The following is a 7928-nucleotide window of genomic DNA, read 5'->3' on the forward strand; positions in this document are numbered from 1 at the left end:
GATCCATATGTCTTTGGTTTTCTAATTGTTTTGCTTTTTAAAGCTTAATATTGTCTTCACATTTTGATTTTCCATTTTTTGAAATTTTATCACTTTTTGTTACTTGATTTTTGAGTCTTGGAATTGAATTTGAACCTTGTTTCATCAAAGATTACATCCCTTAATTTTATAATCGTATTAACAGAATATGAATTATTGGGCTCTATCACCTTGACCCGATATTCTTTACTATGTTCATCATAATTTATGAAAATACATTCAATTTCTTTTTCAACCAATTTCCTTTTCTTTGGTTCTAGAACTTTTAGTACAACTCGATATTCTCAAACTCTTAAATAATTAAAGTTTGGCTTTTTTCTTTTCCATAGCTCATAAGGAGTAATTTTACTCCCTTTGTTTAGCATTCTGTTTAGTATATGACAAGTCGTTAATAAGGCTTCACCCTAAAATCCTTTTCCCAAACCAGAATTAAAAAGCAATGCATTGACCGTTTCTGTAAGAACTTGATTCTTACATTTCACTACACCATTTTGTTCTGGTACCTATGGAGTGATAGTCTCATGAATAATACCAATAGACTTGAAATACTTGGGATTATAGTGTTCACATCCTCTATCACTTCGTAAACATTTAATGAATGATTCACAATGCAATCCAACTTTAGTTTTATAGATCCTAAAGTTTTCTATAATTTTATCTTTAGCATGCAATAAATAAACATGGCAATATATAGAGAAATCATTAATAAATGTTACAAATTATTTGTTTCCACCAATAAATGGAGTACTATGCACATCACAAACATTAGAATGTATCAAATGCAAGCAATTTAGAGTTTATTTCTACCTTAGGAGATGAGTTTCTTGCGATTATAGCGATGATGCAAGTTTTCCACATATCAACATTTTTTGTCAATATTATATATTAACTCCAACTTAGCCATATCATATATTCTTCTATAATGGACATGACTTAATCTATTATGCCATATATTAGACAAAGCTACTTTACTATCAGAAACTTTGAAATAGTCATCAATATAAGTAGAACTAATTGCATTATTATTGATATTAAAATTGAACATGTTTTCACACAAATAGTCATTTCTAGATATAGTCCAGCTTTTGTAAGGATGAACTAATTTGCCTCTAATATTAATTTGAAGCCAAACTTGTTTAACAAGCCACCAAACACAAGGTTCTAATAACTCTATTATATAGAGTTATTTTGACACATTTTGGGGGCTGAAGTAGTTAGATCTTTGAGATTTTAGATGCAAATTTTAGCATTTTAGGTGTTTTCGATTTTAAGTTTGATTACTTGTTAAGTGGTTAATATAAGTTATTTTGGTTAAATTTTATGTTATTTTGTTTTAAATTACTTTAGGAGTAGTTATTGCTAATTTCTCTTATTGCTTTTGTGAGAAATTTGATGAAAAAGGCTCATTTGATGAAAATTAGTGCAAGTATGGTGATGGCTTCATTCGTATATGTTTCGGTATTTTAACCATATCTCTCTCTACAAAACTCCAAATAAGGTGATTCTTAGACCACTAAAATTTTAAGAAGAAGGACTACAATGTATATGTTTACCAATTTGCCTAGTTCTGATTGGATCATCGTTAAAATATTTGTCTAATTCAAAGCACTGTAGCAGTATGCATAGACTGAACATGATGCAGTATTTGGAGTATATCTTTTAATCTAGAAGTCCAATTGACATGATTCTTCACTCATTGGAAAGCTAACAGAAAGTACAACCCTTATGTTTACCACTTTTCTCAGTTCATAGCAGATGAATTTGATAGACCACCGCAACATTGGGAGAACAAAGTTGCAGCATTGATGAAAAAAAGCACACCTACAATTTTCCAAAGCTCAGTGCCGCAGCATTGAAGAAGTAGCGCCACAATGCTGGGCGATTTTCCAAAAATACAAAAAGTTTACGAGATTTTGGAAATTAGGTTATTTGGAGCCTATTTAAGGGACTTATTTCAGAGATTTTAAGGAGCAAGTAACAAGCAACCATTCTGAAGATTTAGAGCGAAGAACAAAGCATGAAAACAAGAGAATTTGAGGAGGAATCAAGATCACAAAGCTCCAACTATTAGTTTTCTCTTTTTACTTTTGTGTTTTTCTTATTTTCTTTGGCTTGGATTAATGGCTAAATTTCATTGGATGAAGTTTTTATTAGATATTATGAGCTAAATTTATTTTTCTAGGATTGTAATTGAACTCACATGTAATCTAAACTTTTAATCTCTTTCTTGCTTATCTTTAATGGGATTTGAATTGTTTATTCCAATTTGTTCTTAATGCTTTTAACTGCTTGAACACCAATTAAATTGATTTAGGAACTTAAACAAACTTGGAAAAAGAAGTTTAGTGTAGACTAAAATTGGGATAGTAAATGATCATATTAATTGATTTGTGTATAAGATAGGGATATACCTATAGGCCTTATATAGCCAAATTAGAGCCTGAATGTAAAGAATCTATTTTAATTTCAATTCACATAAAGATATAGTGTTTTGGTTAAAATAGATATTTTTATAAGATGAGTCGGGAGACTCTTATAAATAATTTAGGACTCTAGGTTAGCAATTCAACCCATTAAAATAAGTTAAGGAAGAGAGGTAAGATTTAGATGAAGTGTGAGGGATATTGTATTCCTAGGCTTGTTTGATTTGATTTTTACTCAAGTTATTATTACTTTGATTTTTCCTTTTAGTTTAATTTTTGGTTAATTAGTTTTAGTTAATTAATTAGTTTTGATTGTTTGGATAAGATTAAATTATTATAATTTTAGTACTTAGTAAAATTTTAGATCAATTCTATGTGGGATCGATACTCTGCTTGCTTATATACTATCTATTCGATATGTATACTTGCATAGTAGAATTTTAACTGTCAAGTTCTTAAAAGAAGGTAAATTTTGCTAAGTAAGTACAAGGTTGAAAGAGTTTGAATGATACAAAAATGTGTACAAATTGTTAGAATCATTTAGCTTAAAGGAATAAACTCAAGAGGGGGGCAAACTGAGTATTTGAAATATCTTTGAAAAATCCCCCTTTTTAAGCAAGATAAAAACCTCTTTTGTAAATCAAACACAAAAGCCATTAGAAATCAAGCAAAAAGAGTTTTGAGCGTCCTTCGTTGGAAAGCTTTGAAATGATGAGCAAGTAAGAAAATCCTCAAAGGAATAAACTCAATAGGGGGTAAACTGAGTATTTGAAATTTCTTTGAAAAATCCCCCTTTTTGAGCAAGATAAAAACTCTTTTATAAATCAAACATAAAAGCTTTTAGAAATCAAGCAAAAAGAGTTTTAAGTGTTTTTTGCTGGAAATCTTTGAAATGATGTGCAAGTAAGAAAATCAAGCAAGTACAAAAGACACAAGGGATTTATAAAGGTTCAGCCTTGATGCCTACGTCTTCTCCCTAGGTTCACCAAAGAGTTAGAAATCCACCAACTCAAATACTTTTTCAAGGTTGAAGTATAACCTATACAAAAAGCTTTTTCATGGGCTCAAACACAACCATTACACTTGCGTTTTTTAGGATCAAGCAAAACCTATCACTTGCTTTTTCAATCTTATCACTTGCTTTTTCAAGGATCAAGTAGAACCTATACAACTACCTTTTCAAGGGTTTAGGTATAAACCACTTCTAAACTCTTTACCTTTTCAAGGGCAAGGTATAACCTTTAAAAAAGATTATAATGATGAGAGTGATGCTCAAGGAGTTTGCCTCTAAGCAGGCAAAATAAAACAATCAACTCAAGATGGAGAGGATCTTGAAGCCTTAATGAAGGAGTAGCAGTTCAGCTCAATGATATGTGCATCAAATATATATATATATATATATATATATATATATATATATATTAATGAAAGATTAAATACCTAATTAGGCTAAGTTAGACTAGATTTAGGATCGGATTTAGGTGTTTTTAGTTATTTTATTAGTTTAGTTCAATTTATGTTTAAATTTTTATTTTAAGTTATTTATTTTGTTTTGGCATTCAGAATGAGTAGGAGGTGATTGATCATCACATCAATCAGACTTAAGTTTTTATTTTAAGTTAATAATGTTATTTTTATGTTATTTATTTTTATTTTTATGCTTTTGTAAGAGTAGGATTGAAAATAACTTTAATTGGTGAAGAAAGGTGCATAATGGATTGATGCACTGTTTGCACATATTTCAGTGTTTTGAGCATAACTCTCATTACATAAGTCCGTATGACTTGAATCTTGGACCATTGGAAAGCTAAGAGGTAGGGTTATAACTTTTATGTTTACACTTTACCCAGTTCTAATCGGAAGATGGTCGAAAGCTTTGTTAAAGTGGAAGTATTGCACCAGGAGAGTGGAGTTCAGGAAAAAACCCTTGAGAGTCACGACACTCATGGAATTTTCCAAAAATAAACAATTTACGGGATTTTGGAAGTTAGAGCTTTTAGAGGCTATTTAAAAAGCCTTTTTCATAGGCTTTTGAGAGGAGGCAGCAAGCAATTTTTTTAGAGAAAAAGCTAAAAATAAAGAAAGAAAACAAAAGAATTTAAGGAATAATCAAGATCACAAAGCTTCAATCTTTGACTTGGATTAATGGTTAATTTTCTTTGGATGAAGTTTTTGTTAGATATTATGAGCTAAACTACTTTTCTACGATTATGGTGGATTTCAACATGCAATTAGAATACTAGTTTCTTTTTTATTTACTATGAATGGGTATAGTTTTGCTTATTCAAATCCGTTCTAAATGCTTTTGATTGACTAGCCAACAATTAACTAATTTGTAAATCTAATTAATACTTGACAGAGAGATTTTAGATTGGATTAAGATTTGATTAGTATATGTTCATGTCACTTAGGTGATCAGATTCGCAATTCGAGTAGACAAACGCCAATTATCATACATAGCCAAATTAAAACTTAGCTTAATGAACCTTATATAATTGATTACTATAGACAAATAGTGACCCAATTAAGTTAGGCTTTTGTGCAAGCATCTTAATGGAGACTTGTACATAGCTTTGGATTCTAGATTAGTAAAACCATCCATGAATATAAATAATAAGAGAAGCTGGTATCAGATGAAGTGTTGAATGAACCCATAGTCCTTGGTTTTAATCTATTGCCTTTCTCAAGTGCAATTTTTAGTTTCTATTAACTAATTTAGTGTTTTCTTTAATTTAGTTTTAATTAATTTTCTAAAAAAATTAATTAGTCGAATAAGATTAGTTTGTCATAATTTTAGTATTTAGTGAAGATTTAGTAACAAATCTTTGTAGGATATGATTGTGGACTACTTGTCTGTATTACTTGTTCGATACGTATACTTGTGCGTGTAAAATCGACAATAAGTTTTTGATGTCATTACTGGGGATCGAATCTGAGTCGCCCGCTCGACAAGCGAAAATATTTAAATAAAACCTTATTGTTGATTTTTTACACAAGTGTACTTTATCACAAACAAGTAATATAGTGATGAAGTAGAGTATTGTTCCCACAGATATTTGCTCTTAAATCTCACTAAGTACTAAATTTATGAAAAATTAATCTTATTTAAGTAACTAAAATTTTCAAAAAATTAATTAAAACTAAATTAAAGTAACACTAAATTATTAACATAAATCAAAATTACTTGGGAAAGCAATAGACTAAAACCGAGGATTATAGGTTCATTCAACACTTCATTTAATATTAGCTTCTCTTATTATTTACCTTCCTAGGTCGTTTTACTAACCTAAAATCTAAAGCTACGTACAAGTCTCCATCGAGATGCTTACACAAATACGTAACTTAATTGGATCAACTATATGTCTAAGGAATCAATTAAATAAAGCTCATTAAGCTAGTGTTCTAATTTGACTATGTATGGCAATTGGCGTATGAGTACCTGAATCGTGAATCAGATCATCTAAGTGATATAAACATACTTTATTCAACTCTTAGTCCAATCTAAAATCTCTCTGTTGAGTCTCAAGTAGATTCATAAAGCAATTAATTATTGATCACGCAATTAAAAGCATTACGAACATATTTGAATAAGTAAAACTAAACCCATTCATGATAAATAAAAGAGAAACTAATATTCAAACTACATGTTGAAATCCACCATAATCTCATAAATATATTTTAGCTCATAATATTCAAATGAAACATCTTCCAAAGAAATTTAGCCATGGATCCAAGTCAAAGAAAAAAAGAGAAACACAAAAGTAAATACAGAAACTAATGATTGAAGCTTTTGATTTTGAATCTCTCTTGATATCTCTTGCTTTCTTGCTTTGTTCTTGGCTCCAATTCTTTAGAATTGCTGCTTGTCATCCTCTCATTCACTAGAACCGCAACCCTCAACTCTACTGTCTTGATTTTGCTATCCTGGTGCAGTACTTCCATTTCAACAAGGATTTTGACCACCTTCCAATCAGAACCAGCAAAGTGAAAAACATCAAAGTTGTAGCTCTTCCTCTTATCTTTCCAATATTCTAAAGATCTAATCAATGTGAATTTTGTAGTATGAGTTATACCCGAAATACATAGCATACTCAAAAAATTCTACACCCAGTCATCTATACACATTTCACCTCAATGAAGCTCTATGCACTTGAGAACCTTCAAAATAAAAACTAAATCAGCAATTCCTTAAATTAAAGCTTTTGACAAAAAAATGATCTCAAATTACTCGAATTAAACTAATTCAACATGTATTAAACTAAATAATGAAAAACATAAAAACTATCTAAAATCAACTTAAAAACACAAGGACTTATCTATTTTTAATAATCAAAATGTAGCAAAATAACTCTATATCATAGAGTTATCACACTTCAAAACTTCATATTTTGCTAGTCCTCAACCAAAAACTACGAAAACAAAATAACATAGTTAAAAACATTAAACTAAAAATCGAATGCACCAAGTCATTGATAACTTCTAATTTCCTCATAAATTATCTCATTTTCCTAACTCAAAGTAAAACATAAATATTATCAAAATTCACATTGCATTCAAATGCAAGCTCATTTTTGGATGAACTCCCATGCGTGTGTGAAATCTCTTGCCATGAATATCATGCACTTCGAATAAGTTTATGCTCATGCAAACTTCAAACTAGTTTAAAGTTTCATAAGTTTACTTTTCATCTCCCTTTCCACTAATGTAGGCTAGTACTCAATTAAGCATCCTTAGGACTTTAGTCAGCTTTTAACATATGGCTAGGGTTAAGATAGGATATGGGACAACATATAGCTCAAGTCACCCTACACACAAAATTGTTGTAGGACTTATATAACCTTATTATTTTTCTTCACTGAGTATACCCTTTTTCTTTCACTTTCGTTTTTCCTTCATCAAACATTTTTTTTATTCTCAATTCAACACCCCCAAACTTGTTTCTTTCATTAATAATGGGACTAATGCTTCACAAAAATTTTGCATTTTTCTCTACAATTCATCTTTTCCACTTTTTTCATCACATAGCTCAACACATAATTCCTAAAACAATTTATATACTTAGGAGTGAGGGTTGTAAAATTGGATAAATTTCTCAAAGGCTAAGCTAATTTTATTCATGTGTTTAATCAAAGAAAATGACAATTTAAACTCAAAGAGGTATATTAGGGATAAAAATGTAACTAAGTTAGCTTGAAAGGCTCAATTAGTCCAAAGATGGCCTAAGTCATATCCCTAAAGATGGAGCCACAATCTACTAGTCATCCTTAACCTCCTTACCATAGTCGTCATTAAAGTCTGAATCCATGGGCAAAAAAAGGAAAACAACCATATCCATCCTTATATGCTTAGCATATGCTCGCATCATTTGCTAAAGTGCTCAATTCTGCCTCTCTCGGTGGTCTAGACGACGATTAATTTGTTCCATCCATTGAGCTACAATTTGGGTCAGAGGTCTCGATGGAAGTT

This window comes from Theobroma cacao, chromosome 2 (genome assembly GCF_000208745.1).
Source record: "Theobroma cacao cultivar B97-61/B2 chromosome 2, Criollo_cocoa_genome_V2, whole genome shotgun sequence".
In the NCBI taxonomy this organism is placed as follows: Eukaryota; Viridiplantae; Streptophyta; class Magnoliopsida; order Malvales; family Malvaceae; genus Theobroma; species Theobroma cacao.